This window comes from Macrobrachium rosenbergii, chromosome 36, assembly GCF_040412425.1.
Source record: "Macrobrachium rosenbergii isolate ZJJX-2024 chromosome 36, ASM4041242v1, whole genome shotgun sequence".
NCBI classification, from domain to species: Eukaryota; Metazoa; Arthropoda; class Malacostraca; order Decapoda; family Palaemonidae; genus Macrobrachium; species Macrobrachium rosenbergii.
In genome coordinates, this window is record NC_089776.1 from 7,732,918 (window position 1) to 7,752,917 (window position 20,000).

Here is a 20,000-nt window from a genome sequence, read left to right on the forward strand (position 1 = left end):
AGTCTCCGATGCAAATTGGATCCCTCCCTTGCGGAACGCCATTTGACCCGAACGTCGAGATCGAAAACCCCGATACTACGATCATGGGCCACGGCTGAGGCCATGGCTGGCTGGTGTTCGATGTCTTTTGGGGGCGAGGAGGAGAATAACAACAATGCCCGGGCGCGACGACGATGTTTTCGGATGTGGATGTTGGGATTTGTATCAACTTCTTCTTTGCGGACGAGGGTGGGAGGGATCGTGGCTGTTTTGGGGCTGGTTGGGATTGGAAAAGGGAGGGTGTGCGGGTTGGAGGAAGAGGGCGGGGTGGAAGAGAGAGAGAGAGAGAGAGAGAGAGAGAGAGAGAGAGAGATGGATGCTGTAAGGCGGATGTTGAGATGCACGAGTCTAACCGCATCTTCCCGCCATTCAGACCGGCCCTGTGCTGCCCTTTGAGCCCTGTTTGTCTGGCTTACATGGGATTCGTAAATCCTCTCTCTCTCTCTCTCTCTCTCTCTCTCTGTGTGCTTCCCACCCACCCTCATACCCACCCTTTTCATCCGTTTTTCACGCCTGGCTCTTGTCAATAGCGCATGAATAAAATGGATGCCATGCCATTTCAGGCACCGACCTGGCCCATGTGCCTGTGTGTGTGTGTATTTGCGCAGGCGCACACACGCGCGCCTTGTTTACGTCGAGCAAATAACAAATAAATATCTGCCGTGGCCGAAACTCCACTGAGTCATAAGGAGGCTGGCCACCTTTAAGTCCATGGGAAAGACATTTTTATTGGTGAGACCTCTCTCTCTCTCTCTCTCTCTCTCTCTCTCTCTCTCTCTCTCTCTCTCTCTCTCTCCCCGTCTGTAGCCCAGAGCCTTTTTAAGTTACAGTTGCAGCTGGCGAATGCAATATCGGAAAAGCAATCGAGTATGCTTACGACGCAGCCCTTTGATCTACGCCAGGAGAAATTTTCATTATTTTCGAGTGCTTTGGATCGAGTGGGTAGATCTCTTTCCCTTCGTTTATTTATTCCTCCTTCAAACCCCCTCTCTCTCCCTCCCTCAGCATCCCTTACTCTAACTCTCCCCCCCACCTCCCCGCCTCCCTTTCCAGTCGGTGGGCGTGTCGTGTCTTTTCGAACAGCATTTTTTCGAGTCGCAGAAAAGCAACGAGATTTTTTTTTTTTTTTTCGTTTTGAAGAGAAAGATGTGGGTGGGAAAGATGGGCGGGTGGGGGTGGGAGGTGGGTGTTTATTTCTTCCTGGGCGAGGCAGAGTGATAATAATATTTTTTTTTCCCCTTCTCTGCTTCACCTCATGAATTGAAAGTTGCGAGGGACAAAAGGATTTTAGTATTTCAACCGAAAAATCACCTTTTGGGGGTCAGGGTTGTGAATGGGCCCTTCTTCTTGCCTTGGGTGGAATGTTTGTTAAGGTTTGATTCATTCTACTTCTATTTTCCTACCCCCTCCTTCCACTCCGTGTGTGTGTGGGATTATAAAGGGTTTTTGTGAATATCGGATTATGTGTGGCTGTTCATGCGTGGGCTTTCATGTGTGTGTGTGTGTGTGTGTGTGAGAGAGAGAGAGAGAGAGAGAGAGAGAGAGAGAGAGAGAGAGAGAGATCTCATCTTTCTGTATTTCCCTTTACTTCCTCTTACCTCTTCCAATTGAACACCATAATATTCTTTGGAAGCTTAAATTTCAAGTCAGTGGCCCCTTTGGTGGGCTTGTTCCATATGAATAGGGTTCATTCTTAGACTAATAGTAATAATAGTAATAAGAGAGAGAGAGAGAGAGAGAGAGAGAGAGAGAGAGAGAGAGAGAGAGAGAGAGAGAGAGAGAGAGCTTTCTAAATAATGATTATAGTTGCTTAATGAGTATCAACTGTTATGTGAGGCGGGAGTTTGCAGGCATACCCTATTTTTTTCAAAGTTGCTTTCTGGTGTGAGACTGGGAATATCATTTCAAGGCGATCTGTTTGTTTAATTGTTTATTAGAATATACAGATATGAATACTGACCCGCTAGAATCATAGACTCGCGCTTTTCCTGACTAATATTATATTCTGTTGATGGAGCGAGGTCGCATCTCCAAATCACTGTAATATTTGAAGCCTGAAAGAGTTTGATACATAATTGATGCAGTCTGATACTTTGATAGTGGAAGTAAAATTTAATATATTAAAGTAGATTTAATTAAAAAGCAAATTGATTGTATTCAGACTTGGAACCCATTGATTAAAATGGAATTAGAAGCATTTATTCAATAGTAATTCATACGTACTCACTTGAAGCTTAAGTCACCTATGTGGTATCCACTTAGAGATTGCAACTTGGCCTTCGTCTTATCAACCTAAAAGGTCCCCGTACTGGGTAGTGCCGTCAGTGCATCTCACGCGGTGCACTGTAGGCATTACTTAATGTTCTTTGCAGCGTTCCTTTCGACCCATAGCTTGCAACCCCTTTCGTTCCTTTTACTGTACCTCCGTTCATATTCTCTTTCTTTCACTTTACTTTCTACCCTCTCCTAATATTTTCCACCTGTTACACCTTTCAAACCTCTTTACTCTCAATCTCCCTTTCAGCGCTGAATGACCTCGTAGGTCCTAGAGCTTGGCCTTTTGGCCGAAATTCTATAGTCAGTTCCATTCAATCTAAAAGGTGACTTCCGCTCGACTGTCATTTTTTTTTTTTTTTAAAATTTAGATTCTGTCGACACTTCGTAGGTGTGAATGTGTTGTTCTATTGCTTTTTCTTTTTCACTCAGTTTTTGTAATTTAACTTTTTTTATTTATTTATTTTTTTCGGTCTTGAATATTTAGCATTTTTATAACATGACTTCGTAGTTTTCTAATTAAAATGGTATTTGTCGTAACATCTTGATTACTCTGAATGCAGACTTCACAAGATTTATTATTTTTCCACCCCACAGTTGCATTTTATTCAAGTTAAAGAATTTCTAAGTTTTCCATTACTGTTATGTTAACTTATATTTCCCCTAAACTTTTTAATGATCTTTCACTACCTAAAGAACAATACTTTTATGACTGATAGCTGTCAAAAGGAGTGAATGAATTAAAGAGAGGATATATTAATTCTGTTGTTAATTAATATTTCCTTCAAACCTTTTAATGATCCTTCACTACTAAAGAACAATTCTATTATGACTCATAGCTGGTATAATGAATGAACTAAAGAGAGGATAAGATATTAATTCACGATGATGTGGGAATGGCGAAAATTTAATAAAAAAAATTACAACCTTTTTTTTTTTTTTTGGGGGACGAAACAGCCGCACCCTCTGCTCTCTGATGTGGCCATCGAAGGCCCTCCTTTGTTGCAACGGCAGGAGAAGATCCATGCCCTTCGGTTCACGGCGGGATTTCTGAATAGGGAGATGGAGAGTGGATTGTAGGAGCCTGAATTGAATAGGTGGTTGGATAGAGAGGCCGCAGCATCATCTAAAAAGAAGAGGCTGACATGAAAGATGGGATAGAGATAGGTGAGGATGTTAGGAGGATAGAGATAGGTGAGGATGTTAGGAGGATAGAGATAGGTGAGGATGTCAGGAGGACAGAGACGGGTGAGGATGTTGGGAGGATAGACATAGGTGAGGATGTCAGGTGGTTAGAGATAGGTGAGGATGTCAGGAGGATAGACTCAGGTGAGGATGTCAGGAGGCTAGAAATAGGTGAGGATGTCAGGATTAGAAACAGGTAAGGATGTCAGGAGGACAGAGATAGGTGAGGATGTCAGGAGGATAGACATAGGTGAGGATGTCAGGAGGAATGAAAAAAGGATATATTAAATTATCGTTACAGTCGTTCGCAAGGGAGTCTTCGTCGAGAGGAGAAATTATGCGTTGCATTAACAATGTTGCTTAGTTTATTCTTCTCGGAAAAGTTTGCGCAACGATATTATGATTCTCAAATCGCCCGAGCACTGCTTAACAATATACCCAGGGAAAGTTTTAATGAAAAGCCGTGGCTGCGACGGAAGTTCAGTAAGTTCTGAACGGCAGGAAACAAGTAAAAAAATGCGCCCGGAGTTTCTTCGGCGCAATCGAGTTTTCTGTACCGCCGCTACAGCGTGTAATTAAGGCCACCGAAAGTAGATATAACTTTCGGTGGTCTCGGTATAATGCTATATAGGCCGCGTCCAGTGAAACTTCAGGTGATGGCCTATCCTATATCGTTGCCAGAAGGACGATTATGGCTAACTTTAACCTTGAATAAAATAAAAACTACTGAGGCTAGAGGGCTGCAATTTGGTATGTTTGATGACTAGAGGGTGGATCATGAACATACCAATTTGCAGCCCTCTAGCCTCTGTAGTTTATAAGATCTGAGGGCGGACAGAAAGAAGTGCGGACGGTCAGTCAGAAAACTAAAACTTATCGTATGAAAGAAGTGGGATAGAAAGACGCAGATGAATGAAAAATAAGATATTTTAAGACGTAATGGAAGGATAATGAGATGTACGAATGATATATATAAGAAAAATAAGACACGTAAGAATAACAAACAGCTTCCAGTGACACTTAGAGGAAGATCTTTCCACTTTCCAATATGGCTCCATTCTCATCTGGCAATCCCTCAATATTACCGTTACTTTTGCTGTCGCTGCTGCTGCTGCTGATGCTACTACTATTACTACTACTACTACTCCTACTCCTACTCCTACTATTACTCTACCTAATACCCTACTTCTTCCCCCCTCGGGGGACCGTAATGAGACCCCGTAATAAGCAAAAGGAAGGTGGGCGGTTCCCGCATTCCAGCCTTATCTCTCCTGCATCTGCCGCGCCACCTTCTTGTCTCATTTCACCTCTTCTTCTTCTTCTTCTTCTTCGTCTTCTCGTTTTTTACGTGACTGGAAAACAGCCCGCAGGCTCATGCCGCCCCTCCATCTTGTTTTTGTTTTCCGACCTGTAATAGATAGTTTGTTTATTTTATATATTTCCTTGATGCGATGTTGTCTCTGCTGATTGCTATAGAAGCAGGCTGCGTGGGAGATTCTGCTTATCAAGGAATCCTCTCTCTCTCTCTCTCTCTCTCTCTCTCTCTCTCTCTCTCTCTCTCTCTCTCTCTCTCTCTCTCTCTCTGGGACAGAGGGGTAGGCATGCCTTTAATATAAATATTTAAAATTCAGTCCATGTGATAAAAAGGTTTCCTAACATATATAGGCTATGTACTCTCGTACGTAATATCTATATCCGGCTTATCAACGTATAGTTCATTACGTAATGAGATGAATGAGCTCATTATTAAATCAGATGAATATATATATATATATATATATATATATATATATATATATATATATATATATATATATATATATATATATATATATATATATATATATATCTGTGGGTTTAATTTCAAGTGTTAGTAACCGTTGATAGTTGACACTGTTGATGACATTTTGTAACATTTTATATTTTATGTTGTTTTGTAAGGGAAATTGATTTGTCTTTATACGCTTACAAACACACGTATCGTTTTAAATTGAACAGCTGCAACACTAATATATTCCGGATTGCATAGGAAAAACATTTCGATATCCGTATGCGCTTGCGAAATGCTTTGTTATGTCCCTATTATTCCACGAAACATTTTTTAGTACTGTTATGTTATGCAGTACGGCTCTCGACAGCCGTTCTGTATTTTTATCATGCGGAAAATTTTGTATCACGTTTTTATATAGAAATTTTGATTCGGTTGATGTATTGTCCCCGAAAAAAATATTTTGTATTGCTTTGGTAAGCTTTTTGTACTGTTGTTTTTAAAAATTAAAATATATAATTTATATATATATATATATATATATATATATATATATATATATATATATATATATATATATATATATATATATATATATATATATATATATATATATGTGTGTGTGTGTGTGTGTGTGTGGAACTGAATACATAGGAAAGTTTGACAGAAATCAATTTCCGACTCTCATCAGGACCAAACCACGGTCTTTCGAGTGAGAGTCCAGGGCGTTAGCAATTCGTCCGTAAGATTCCAACTTCATTTATGACTTTTGCCAACGAATTGCTAACGCCCTGGGCTCTCTCTCTCTCTCTCTCTCTCTCTAAAGACGGGGTTCGGTCCCGATGTGAGTCATAAATTTATGTGCATATATATATATATTGCTGGGATATAATAATAATAATAATAATAATAATAATAATAATAATAATAATAATAATAATAATAATAATAATAATAATAATAATGGAGAAAGACATCCACAAATATGTATGGGCACATATATATTTAAAAATAAATCTCTACACAGAGCTTTCGGGAATCTGTTCGACTGAAAAATGGGAATCGAACAGATTCCCGAAAGACACTGCAGAGATTTATTTCTAAATATATTTGTACCCATACATTGACGTGGATATGTTTCTCTGTTTCAAAACTCATGCTGCTATGAGTAATTTTTAAATAATAATAATAATAATAATAATAATAATAATAATAATAATAATAATAATAATCTGCGTTATATTGATGGTTATATTAATGAAGTTAATGTAATACCCATGATGATATTATGGTCAGTAATCGCGTGATATAGATTTACTGCTTTATGCTCAATAAACCCCCGTTCCCACCACCACCCCAACCCCGCCCCCCAAAAAAAAAAAACTGGAAATGGAAATTGAACCAAGACAAAGGATAACAAAATTGGGCATCGAAACACCTCGGAGAGAAAGACCTCTGATCGAAAATGGCGCCTGCAGGTTTTGAGGGTAGCATGCGAGAGGACCCCAGCAAGAGTTGTTAAGCCAAGGTCAAGTTCGTAGGTCAGGGGGAAAAAGGTCACGAGACCATTGCGTGGGAACGCACACAATCTCCTCCTCCTCCTCCTCCTCCTCCCCTCCCCCCCCTCCCCCCCCCCCCCCCCCCCCCCCCCCTCCCCCTCCTCCTCCTCCTCCTCCTCCTCCTCCTCCTCCTCCTCCTCCTCCTCCTCCTCCTCCTCCCGTTGTCACGGGGCCACACGCCGCTGCCAGTGATTGCATGCCTAGGTGGGTATTTTTTTTTATATATATTCTTTTAATTCGTGCTTTGTGGTTATGCAACACCGTCCTGTAAGGGGGGTAGCGCCGTCAGTGCGCCTCACGCGGTACACTGCAGGCACAGGCATTACTCAAGGGTCTTTGCAGTAACCCCTTTCATTCCTTGCACTGCACCTCCATTCATAATCTCTTTCTTCCATCTGACTCTCCACCCTCTCTGACAATTGATTCATTGTGCAACCAAGAGGTTTTCCTCCTGTTACACCTTCAAACCTTCCTACTGTCGATTTCGTAGGTTTAAGCGCTTGTGGCCTCTGGCCTAAATTCTATATTCTTCCCAATTCTATTCTCCGCAACACCGACCCAAGAGGAAGATTGCATTTTGCACGAGTGATAAAAACCCTTTTGACTCACCGTCATTTTACAGTGGCTAAGAAACTGGGTATCAGGCCTAATTTGTCACCAGGTGATCGAGAATGACATTGATTCCGGATGTGATCACGGCGCATGGTTAAAGGTTACTTTTATAAACACCTACGAGGGTTATTTTTAGAGCTTATTTCAGATTTCGTGCGAAGGATGTAAGGCGTGACAAGTTGTCCTTGTCTTACAAAGGATTTTAAGATTAATTTATTGATTTATTTTTTTCTTTTTTGGTAAGTGAGATATTTTTTTTTCTGTATTTCGCCTTAACTTTTCTTGTTTCCTAATGAACACCTTAATATTCTTTGGAAGCTTGAATCTCAAGTCCTTCCTAATGAACACCATAATATTCATTGCAAGCTTGAATTTCAAGTCAGTGGCCCCTTTGGTGGGCTTGTTCCATATGAATAGGGTTCACCTTCTGAATAATAATAATAATAATAATAATAATAATAATAATAATAATAATAATAATAATAATAATAATAATGATTTCGTGAAAAACAATGTGTAATAAAAAGCCACAATTATATAGTAAAAATATATTACTATGTAAAATAAACAAAGACTTATCGAACACTTGAACTGTGTTCCTCTTCAGTGCTAACGTTAAAATGTATTACATAGTAATATATTTACTATAATAATTGTGGATTTTTATTACACTAATAATAATAATAATAATAATAATAATAATAATAATAATAATAATAATAATAATTCGTTTTACTTTTTGGTCTTTATAGCAGTTCTCGAAGTACAGAAGTGTCTGGGTGGGCTACCTCTGGTCTCTGTGGCTCTCCTTGATAACAAGAAGAGACCAGCTTTCTTTACAAGTCCAGTTTAACTCAAACATGGGACTTATTTAGTCCTGATTGGTTCATGCCAAGAGGAACTCACGTCTTCCATTTCCTTTTGAATTTCTTTTCTTTGAGAGCGCCCGTTTGTTGACACAGATCATTTGTGGATAAAACCGGTTCTGTAATCCTTCAACCACTGACAGGATTGCTGAGGAAACGAAGTGGGGAGAAGAAGAACAACTCCAAGTTTGTTTTTATACCCCCTTTTTTTTTTATCAATCCTTTTGTGTGTATGTCTCTGCATTGGACTCCTTTGAGCCCTCTAGAACAGTCAAGAGAGAGAGAGAGAGAGAGAGAGAGAGAGAGAGAGAGAGAGAGAGAGAGAGAGAGAGTATACAATTTAGGCTGGGTCTTGCGGGGTCATTCAGTGCTGAAGGGAAAACTGAGAGAAAATGGTTTGAAAGGTGTAACAGGAGGAAAACCTCGCAGCCGCACTATGAGACAATTGTTAGAAGAGGGTGGAAAGCAAGATGGAAGAAAGAATATGAATGGAGGTACAGTAAAAGGAATGAAAGGGGGTTGCAGCTAGGCGCCGAAGGGACGCTGCAAAGAACCTTAGATAATGCCTGCAGTGCACCGCGCATGAGGTGCACTGACGGGCACTAACCTCCCACTGTGTAGACCAGTCAAGAGCTAGTCCAGTTGTGGGATGGAGATTCCGTATTTCATGAAATCGATCTAGTCTCAACCCTGTCCTAACAATTAATCCATAGTGCAACTGCGAGGTTTTCCTCCTGTTACACCTTTGAAACCATTTTACTCTCGTTTTCCGTTTCAGCGCTGAATGACCTCATTGGTTCCAGCGCTTGGCCTTTGGCCTAAATTCTGCATTCTGTTCTGTAGATATCATAAACTAAAAATCGGCAGGAAAAGACATTGTTCACGTATCACAGTATGTCTGGGTCATCCAGAGAATTGCCGGAAACTCCGCTTGCATAAAGAAAAGCTGTTTTTCGATTTCCTGTTTTTGAGAAGTTTTTGCTGTCAGTTGAGACGTATCTCCACGAACTCTGTTTGAATTATTGCCTCTGCTGATGAACGGATCATTTTAACAGCATCACAAACAGAGAGTCTAGCGTGACGTAGTAGACTCAGAGTTGTGGATTTGAAATTATTGATAATATGGACGACATTTACTCACAAACTGTTCACAGCTCAAATGGAAAACCACACTCACGTATTCACGGTAATTTATTTCAAAGTCCTGTTCTGGACGCAGATTCCTGAGATGTATGCTAGTAATGCACCAGGCCCGGGTGTTTAAGATATGGCGTCCCGCTTTTTTCAGGGAAAGGTCCCGGTCCTCGGTTACATCTCTGGAAAATGCATCCAGGACCAACAGAAGGACTGCTCTTACAGTAACATGAAGTATATATTGTATTATGTTCACTATTACGCATTTTAAAATTGTTGAAAGTACAAGAATGTAATCGAACCTGAGAATATCTGCTAAATTCGTCTGTTACCAGAATGTATTTCATAACTCGTATTATTAACTTAGGCCTATTTCCTGTAGGAAGTTACTATATCGTTAATCCAATTTCCTCTGAATCTTCACAGAGGCACAGCTGGACTGGGACTGAAATTCCCAAACCTGGTTTGGGCTGAAATTGATAGCAGAAAGTTTTTTTTACGAAGTTTCTTAAAAATACCAGAACTGACCAGAATTGGCAGTTTTTTATAGGTTTGTTTTTAAGAGCCAGGAATGTCAATTTACATGCAGGCCTTTGTGGAGAAATCTGGATTGATGGTATCAACTGTGTTAACCAATTAAACTGTCAGGTCCTCAGTGAACGTCGTGATTCTGGAGAGAGAGAGAGAGAGAGAGAGAGAGAGAGAGAGAGAGAGAGAGAGAGAGAGAGAGAGAGAGAGAGTGTTTAGATGCTGGTCAGTGCAATGTGTCTGGCAGGGCAGTCTGTACTGATGACCTCAGAACATTGTTGTTCAATTGTTTTGTTGTGACGACTAAAAATTTTATTCTTTTTGTTCGAGTCCTGATACGTGTCTGATACACAGTCGAAATGATAGTGCACGGTGTTTGAGGATATGTGAACTTGTTCTGTGAAAGGTTCTCGGAAATGATTCCTCAGAAGAATCCGGTATCACGGCCCTGTAAAAATATTGTAGTGACCAAAGAATAAATGTGCTTGCTCAAGAATAATTTATTATTATTACTGCTTGCATGATATTATGTGCCAGTGTGTAGCCCACTGTTTGTGTGTGTGTGTGTGTGTGAGAGAGAGAGAGAGAGAGAGAGAGAGAGAGAGAGAGAGAGAGAGAGACTAAAATCCAGTTCTTTAGCATGGTCTGGTATGTGTAGCCCAATATATACGAGTCTACCGAGCTCTAGACCGAGTAAAGCTTGCCTCTCTCTCTCTCTCTCTCTCTCTCTGCCTTAACAATATCGCTCACGTTAGGGGTCGAGAGGTCAGACCGACGTTTGGAGATTTATTATCTATTGTCCGGCATTTACCTACCCTCATTTCTTTTCCTTTTTCCCATTGTTTCCCTTTCATGCCCCCCCCTTGCTTAGAAAGGAAAGGGGTATTGTTGGGACAGTGAATCTTGACCCTTTGTGTTTTTCAAGGTTATTTTGATGTTTATTCATTCTCACGTGTTCTTCTTTCTTTTTTTTCAATCACGGTGTGTAGTTTTGGTCTTGGGCGAGATGCGAAAGTGATTGTTCGATTTTTTAAATAATTCGCTTACATTTTTATCTATTTATATATTTATTAATTTATCTGTTTTTGTAATAACTGATCTCCTCTTTCTGTATTTCACTTTACCATCTGTTACTTCTTTCGAATGAACACCATCATATTCTTTGGAAGCTTGAATTTCAAGTCATTGGCTCCTTTGGTGGGCTTGTTGCGTATGAATAGGGTTCAACTTCTGGATAATAATAATAATAATAATAATAATAATAATAATAATAATAATAATAATAATAATAATAATTAATGAAAATTTTGGCATAAAAAATGTTTGACAAATTTTGGCTTGAAAGAATTTTTGTGGTTGATTTTTAATTTAGCCCAGAGTATATATATACACACAGTGTGTGTGTGTGTGTGTGTGTGTATAAGCATCCTTATACGTATGTGGAGTGGCTGCACTTCATCTTGCGCTTAAAAATGACTTGATTGAACGGTAAAGAAAAAAAAAAGCGTTCACCATTTTCTTAAGCCTAATATTTCCGTCCAGTCTTGCTGCTTTTAAAAGACGTTTTGTGTTAATTTTGTACTTGTTATCCGAGAGTCATGCTGTAACCTAACATTTTTGCAAAGTAGTGCCAATTAAAAAAACAAAAATTGAAAGAAATATCGACAAAGATTAATTTAAAAAGTCTGCTCTGAATCTGCTCCAATTTTCATTGTTTAAGGAAGTCATTCTGGTGAAATTAGCTGCAGTGTCTGTTAAAAGCAGCGTTTTTATTGCATCAAGTATCACTCCGCCTATAAAAGACAGTATTTGCACGAGCCTTCAGTGTTGCACACGCTATTTGCACCTCCTCTTTCACCGGCGGAAGGTGTATTCCGGCTCGCGCTCGCTCGCTCGCGCGCGCGTGGCCTGTCCGTCCGTCCGTCTGGCCGAACGAACAAAGTCTTGCTCGGCTGAGCATAACGCTTTTTGAGTTGTCACGCTTCGTTAGGGGCCCCACCCAGTCGTCTCCTTCGCACCCACTCAGCCGCCCCGATGAGAGCTCCGTTTTTTTTTTTCTTTTTGCATGACTTGTCTGTCCGTCTGTGTAGAGCTTATGGAGAGTAGAAAGAAATTGGTATGCATATCTTTCGGTGGACAGACGCCGAAGGGGAAAGAGAATTTTCGTGTGGGTAATCATTGACTGAGTTTAAATGCACGAGGGAACGGTTTGTTTAGGCGGGGAGAGAGAGAGAGAGAGAGAGAGAGAGAGAGAGAGAGAGAGAGAGAGAGAGAGAGAGAGAGAGAGAGGTAGTTAGTTCAGTGGGCTAGGCTCAATAGTGGTTGCCTGCCACTTCTTAGAGGGAACCATGTACCTTTTATTATTATTATTATTATTATTATTATTATTATTATTATTATTATTCAGAAGACGCACCCTATTCATATGGAACAAGCCTACAATAGGGGCCATTGACTTGAAATTCAAGCTTCCAAAAACTCTGGTTTTCATTCGAAAGAAGTAACAGCGATATATGTTAATATAAACAAAATAAATCTGTAGAAAACGTAATCTTATTATTATTATTATTATTCAAAAGACGAACCCTATTCATATGGAACAAGCTTACAAAAGGGACCACTGCCTTGAAATTCAAGCTTCCAAAGAATATTATGGTTTTCATTCGAAAGCAATAACAGCGATATATGTTAACATACACAAAATAAAACTGTATAAAACGGAATGTTATTGTATCTTATAGTACAGATAATAAGCAAATATTTGATGACCTAGAAATGTCCTCTGCAGTATATAATATAGACCTGGACTTCAGTTAAGGGATCGTTCCGTCTTGGCCCCTTTGTTATTCCAGAACCGTTTAGACGCACCTGCCGGTGTACCAGAGAAATGTCCCGCTTTTGACACTGCCAGAGACCGCAGACAACCGGAACAGCTGCTGCTGCAGGCTGTATGCCTGTGAATATTCTGCACATCACGTTCATATGCATGTTTAATCGATTAAGCTCTGATGATGAAGAGGTTGGGTTTGGAGATCATCAGTCATCCATAAGATAGGTCTATGTGCTCGGTGTTTTGAAAGAAGAGTACCTCAAGTCCCGTTGCTATTGTCAGATCAGTTTTTAGTTTTCTGAAGAGAAAACTATTGTGTCCGTCCGCGCTTTTTTTGGCCGCACTTTATTCTGTCCGCACTTTTTCTGTACGCCGTTAGATCTTGAAAATTACTGAGGCTAGAAGGCTGTAAATTGGTGTGTTGATCATCCACCCTCCAGTCATCAAACTTACCAAATTGCAGCCCTCTAGCCTCGGTAGTTTTTATTTCATTTAAGGTTAAATTTAGCCATAAATGTGCATCCGGCAACGATATAGGCCAGGCCACCACCGGACCGTGGCTAAAGTTTCATGGGCCGCGGCTCCAACAGCATTATGTGGAGACCACCGAAAGATACATATATTTTCAGTGGCCTTGATTTTAAGCTGTACAGAAAACTCGATTGCGCCTAAGAAGCATTTTGAGAGGAAAAGAATGAGGTTTAAGGGTTGGAATCTAAAGCCTAACATTGTGACTAGTAATCCAGCGACCTTATCTAGCATTGGCCTAAAAAAACAAGGTTGATTGATCGATTTAAGGCAACTGGAACTGGCGTTACAACTAACAAACAAGAAGGGGAAGAAAGACAGGGTTGAACTTTTTAATTTTTTAAAGGCTTGGGGACTGGGGCGAGAAGGGGCAATCGTAGTAATCTTAGAACACAGAATCGAGATGAAAATTCCATTTTTTTGTATGGGAAGGATTTTAAAATGGAAATGTGTATCAATGCTATTTGATAAATATATCAATTTATACTCTTTTCCGTATTTTTGCATTTGATCTTTGGAATTTTGTGGAATATAGCAAGTTCATTCTTTTTAAAATTTTATTGTTATGAGTAACAATAAGATTTCTAGGTAAAGTGGTACTTAATTTACTTAATTTATCAGCCTGGCACGTGCATTTCCAGTGCGGTTTTGAATGTAAAGTGAATTGCGTTAATACTGTGCTGTTGTGGAAACAATGTCGTCATTCTCTCTCTCTCTCTCTCGCTCTCTCTCTCTCTCTCTCTCTCTCTCTAACGATCTAGGTATCACTTAGTGTAGTTTTGTGCTTCACATTTGCTCAATTACGTTTAATTTAACTGATCTCTCTCTCTCTCTCTCTCTCTCTCTCTCTCTCTCTCTCTCTCTCTCTCTCTCTCTGTTTGCACTTCACGAAACTTATCTAATTCAAGTTGTTGGTTGTTCTCCTTACGTTTTTCAGCCATTTAAATGATAGTCGGTAATTATGACGACTAGAATCTCTCTCTCTCTCTCAGTAAACCACTAACGCGTCCTACTCTTCTCTCTCAACCATTCCTCTCCTCACCGCACCCTCCTGTCTCACTCCTCCTCCCCCTCCTCCTCTTATACAGTTCTCTGAGGTTAATTACCGAGTACATCAGGAACTTACCCGTAATGCATCACTGTCTTTATAGGTCGTCAGTTTTTATGAGCATCACAGGACCAGGATTTATTTGGTGGGGTGTGTCACGCGCGAACACTTCCCACCTCACGAGCTCAAGGCATTGATGACGGTGGTGTGTGCGCGCGCTTATTTTATTTGTATTTGTTCGTTTTTTTGTTTTATTTTTACGTCTGTGCTGTCTACGTTCACCTTTTTTTTGGGTTGTGATGCTTCAGTTAGTGTGGCAGGCCCTTGGGGAGGGGGGGGGAAGTTTGACGTATGTCTATACGTTTAAAAGAAAGATTATATTTACTTTGTTATTTGTTTCAGTTAGTGTTGCAGGCCCTGGGGGACAAGTTTGACGTAGGCCTACATATTTAAAAGAAAGATTATATTGACTTTATTCGTTTCAGTTAGTGTTGCGGGGCACGGGGAAAGTTTTATGTAGGCCTACATTTTAAAAAAAATATATATATTGATTTTATTTGTATTTATTGTTTTTTTGTTTTTATTTTTACGTCTGCGCATGTCTACGTTCACTTCTCTTATTTGGTTGTGATGCTTTTATGTGTGTGGCAGTCCCCGGGGCTTAAGTTTGGCGTAGGCCTAACCATTTAAAAGAAAGATTGTATTGACTTTGTTATTTGTTCCAGTTAGTGTGCCAGCGCCTGGGGAATTTTGACGTAGGTCTACATTAAAAAAAAGATTACATTGACTTTTAAAAATGTTTTACACAACCGTTATTTTATTAACATACCCGTACCGTCAGATAATTACACTATATAAGCATCTTGCAGTTTCATCATACCAATGAAATATCAAGTACGGTATTATAATGTTTCTCTGGATTTTCTTAGGCTGAGAAGCCAAAGATTCCATTAATATTTTTAATTCCGTCCGTTATTTTGTATTTTGTACTCATACGCGTCTATTCAAACACGCACAGAGAGAGACAGGTACGCAAACATCCGTACACGTTTATTAAAAAATAAACCGCCACAATCACTCGAAACAGCCGGAATAAAAAAAAAAAAAATTGGCAACAAATGAAGCTCTCTGTTGTCACTGAACTTTTTCGTTGCCCGTTCATCCTATTATTTAGGTCAAATATTTCGTTTTCGCGAACGATTTTTTTATTGTGTCTTTTTTTTGTCTTTTTTTCTCTCCCTCGGTCCAAAGCGAGAATGATATTAAAGCAATTTTGTTCCATTCATTTTGACGTCCCTGAATATACATGAAATAACCCCCCCTGACGGCGGGGGGGAGGGGGTGGGCGGGGAGAGGGAAAGGTTATGGAATATTTCAAAGATATTGCATTCGATTTTGCATGTTAATGGCCCAGGGCGCGACGCGTGTCAAAACGGGAGGAGGGGGCGAATTTTAATATACATGTATGTATGGGCTGCTTATTTTTTTATTCTCGTTTTGAAAACAACGGGAGAAGATTACTTATACTTTTAGACACTTGTGTTTATGGTAGTTAACTCAACGCTTACACACATACACACTCACGCACCTGCGTGGGTCAGTTGGTAGCGCCCTGGCCTTTCATTTGAGAGGCCGGAGTTCGATCCCGATGTGTGGGTCAGTTGGTAGCGCCCTGGCCTTTCATTTGAGAGACGGAGTTCGATCCCGATGTGTGGGTCAGTTGGTAGTGCCCTGGCCTTTCATTTGAGAGACTGGAGTTCGATCCCGATGTGTGGGTCAGTTGGTAGCACCCTGGCCTTTCATTTGAGAGACCGGAGTTCGATCCCGATGCGTGGGTCAGTTGGTAGCGCCCTGGCCTTTCATTTGCGAGACCGAGTTTGATCCCGATGTGTGGGTCAGTTGGTAGCGCCTTCATTTGAGAGACCGATCCCGATGTGAGTCAGAAATTTATATACAATGTATATATATATATATATATATATATATATATATATATACATATACATACATACATACATACATACATACATACATACATACACAAGGGGAGAGTAAAGTAGAGATAGTTAGCACTGTACATTACCCCACCCATATCATTCTCATCAGTCAACAATTACGTTCCACGTAAGTCAATATAGAGCGCTCGGCCCCACTCCATTTCACACCCCGCCACGCGCATTATCGATGCCAATTAGACGATTTAGAACAATTACTTCTCAAATTGCGTTTTGTCGGAAAACACCCTTTTAGTTCTTTAGGGACACCTTTTCATACCAGTCACACACTGAGCAAACAGACAAAACGAACACACACACACACACACACACACTCTGCCTGGAAAGACTCGCCCCAGGGCAGGCGGCGGCGGCAGCCCGTTGAACCAGAAAGCCACACATTTCATTTGGAATCGCCATTGAGGGACCGAAAAATGTTTTTAAATGCCGCAATTTGAGTCTTTTTGGCTCGTTGCCCAGAGTCTGGAGTCTCTCTCTCTCTCTCTCTCTCTCTCTCTCTCTCTCTCTCTCTCTCTCTCTCTCTCTCTCTCTCGTTCGCTGAAAAGTATTCTCCTTTCTTTCTCCTTCTAAAAGGTTTGGGGTTGAGTGGTCGGACGGTTTTTTTTTTTCATTTCAGTTTTCCCCCGTTATTCCGTTTTTACTGTCTCTCTTTCCACTTTTTTTTTTTACCCCGTTTTGCTTACACGGCCAGCAGGTGAGAGAGAGAGAGAGACAAGAGTGACCTGATGTTTTTTTTTAATGTGTCTGTTCGTTACAGGATGCACTTGTTAGGGATGGAAGAGAAAAGAAAGAATTTGAACGAAAGAGTCGGTGCGTTCTCTCCGTTTTTTATCGCAGCGTTTCTCTGCGAGCGAAGGAAAAAAGCGAGCGAACGAGATTTTAGGTGACTGGGAAGTGTGGTCTCTGTTCCCCGAGGGAATTAGGGCCGTGTTGCCTCGCCCTTGCCCTGAAAAGCTTACAATAGATCACTGAAATATTTTTTTTTTTTTTTTTTTTATTTTTACGAGGCAGGATGGAAGTCGCTTTGTGAATTTATTGAAATGTATCAATGTTTGTTTTTATTTCAATGTCATAATATTTATCTAGTAATTAGATAGGTATAGGTTTCTTTAATGTGAGTTATAGGGTAGTTTGCGATTTTGTTATTTATAAATAAATTTTTTAGGGTATGTCTTCATATGCCATAGGCGTAATTTCCTTTATTTACATATGCCATAGATATAAATTCCCTCATTTTGAAGGGCATGTAGGCTATATAACACGGGTATCGTAAGTTAGGTTAGGTTAAGGAATTCTGGTTATGGTGGAGGGCTGTATATGTTTTCAACAGAAAGTCTCAGATTCTCTTGATTTTAACCGTAATTAGTGAGACATTAAATTTATAGTGAAATCTTTTTTTTATTAGGTTCATGTGAATCGTATAATGCTCAACAGTTCTTATCCAGAACAAGGAAACTTAAATATATAAATTTTCTTCTGTCGGACCTCCATTAAGTACGTATAGCCAGTTCTAGGTTAGGTTAGGTTAGGTTAAGGAAGTAAGGTTAGACTGGCGACTTTATATATGTTTTCAGAAGAAAATTATTATAAGATTTAGATGATTCTCATCATGATCAGTCAGAAACATGAGATTTATACCAAATGTCAGTTACAGATAAAATCCTTGCCTTCAAAAAAAAAAAAAAAAAAAAAAAAAAAAAAAATATATATATATATATATATATATATATATATATATATATATATATATATATATATATATATATATATTAAGTGAGCAGCAATTTTATTATCTTTTGGTAGAGTTGTTTTTATTAAGTTTTATTGAGACGAAATGTCTATTTTGGGTGTTTTAAAAGTGTTGCTCTGAACAAATATCAAGTATCATAATTCCTCGTGCTCTGTTCTTTTGGAATAAAACAACACAACCATTCTATTTCCTTTCCTCTGTTATTTTTTTCTGACAAACTTTGGAACTCCCTTCACGCTTCTATTTTCCCATTCTTATAACCATCCTCTCTTTGAGAGGCAGTCCTAACTCCTCCCTGGGGACCGATCTGAATAAGGGATTTGGTTAGCCTCTCCTTGCGGCCTCCGGACGAAAAAGGGACATAGATTTTCTTCATTGTTCTTTGTCGAAAAGTTGAAATTTAGCTTATCGCCCAAATGACATCTATCTCTCGAAGTAGACGTGAAGAGGGCATTATCCGTCCGTGTTTTCCTCCATTCCTTTCTCTCTTCCTTCAATCCATCTCTCGCGGAAGGTTTTATCTCCCTGAGAAATCTCTCCGCTGATGGGTTTTAGGCCGTAGGCCTATTATTATTTCCCATTCGCTATCGGTCGTGAACTCGTGCCTTTCAGAGTCTCCCCACCCCCCCACCCCCACCCCCGCTGGGCGACCCAGATTCGTCGGGTCACGATTTTTCTGTCTGGAGAGAGAGAGAGAGAGAGAGAGAGAGAGAGAGAGAGAGAGAGAGAGAGAGAGAGAGAGAATCCAGTCCAGCATGTGAGAGAGAGAGAAAAAAAAACCATCCAGCATGTGTGTGTGTGTGTGTGTGAGAGAGAGAGAGAGAGAGAGAGAGAGAGAGAGAGAGAGGCTCTAAATCCAGTCCAGCATGAGAGAGAGAGAGAGAGAGAGAGAGAGAGAGAGAGAGAGAGAGAGAGAGAGAGAGAGGCTCTTAAATCCAGTCCAGCATGAGAGAGAGAGAGAGAGAGAGAGAGGCTCTTAAATCCAGTCCAGCATGAGAGAGAGAGAGAGAGAGAGAGAGAGAGAGAGAGAGAGAGAGAGAGAGAGAGATCCAGTCTACCATGAGAGAGAGAGAGGCAAATCCAATCTAGCATAGAGAGAGAGAGAGAGAGAGAGAGAGAGAGAGAGACTAAAATCCAGTGCAGCATTTGAGAGAGAGAGAGAGAGAGACTTTGAGAGAGAGAGAGAGAGAGAGAGAGAGAGAGAGAGAGAGAGAGAGAGGCTCTTAAATCCAGTCCAGCATGAGAGAGAGAGAGAGAGAGAGAGAGAGAAGAGAGAGATCCAGTCTACCAAGAGAGAGAGAGGCAGACATAGAGAGGCAAGAGAGAGAGAAGAGAATAATTTGAGAGAGAGAGAGAAAATGCAACGAAAAATAAGAGAAGTAAAAAATAATGAAGATAAAGCAACGAAAAAAATAGAGAGGAGAGATTGGAGCGAAGGGGTTAGAAAAAGAAAGTAAAAGAACGAAATAATAACGACAGAAATACAATGGAAAAGAAGTGAAAAGTGGAAATTGCATGTGTGGAGAAGAGCAATGGAAACGAGAATGTAACGGAAATTAGTTGAAAAAGAAGAATATAATTCTCTCGTTTGTGGAAAGTGACGATTGGAAAAAGATTCTGGGTTTTTAAATTTAAAAGTACGAATTGAAGTTAAGATAAGAACACAGTTGAGATGAGAAGGAAAGTTGAAATCCTAAGATATTATTATTATTATTATTATTATTATTATTATTATTATTATTATTATTATTATTATTATTATTATTATTATTAAAGAAGAAGAAGATGAAACCTATTCATTTGGAACAATCCCACCAAAGGGGCCACTGACTTGAAATTCAAGCTTCCAAAGAATATGGCGTTC

The 20,000-nt window shown here is 39.9% G+C and overlaps 1 protein-coding gene across 1 annotated transcript in view; it reads left to right on the plus strand.

The window, feature by feature from the left end:
* The window catches only part of LOC136856597 (ligand of Numb protein X 2-like), a 582,959-nt gene that overhangs the window by 36,448 nt on the left and 526,511 nt on the right, over positions 1–20,000 (plus strand). The gene's annotated exons all lie outside the window — the stretch shown is intronic.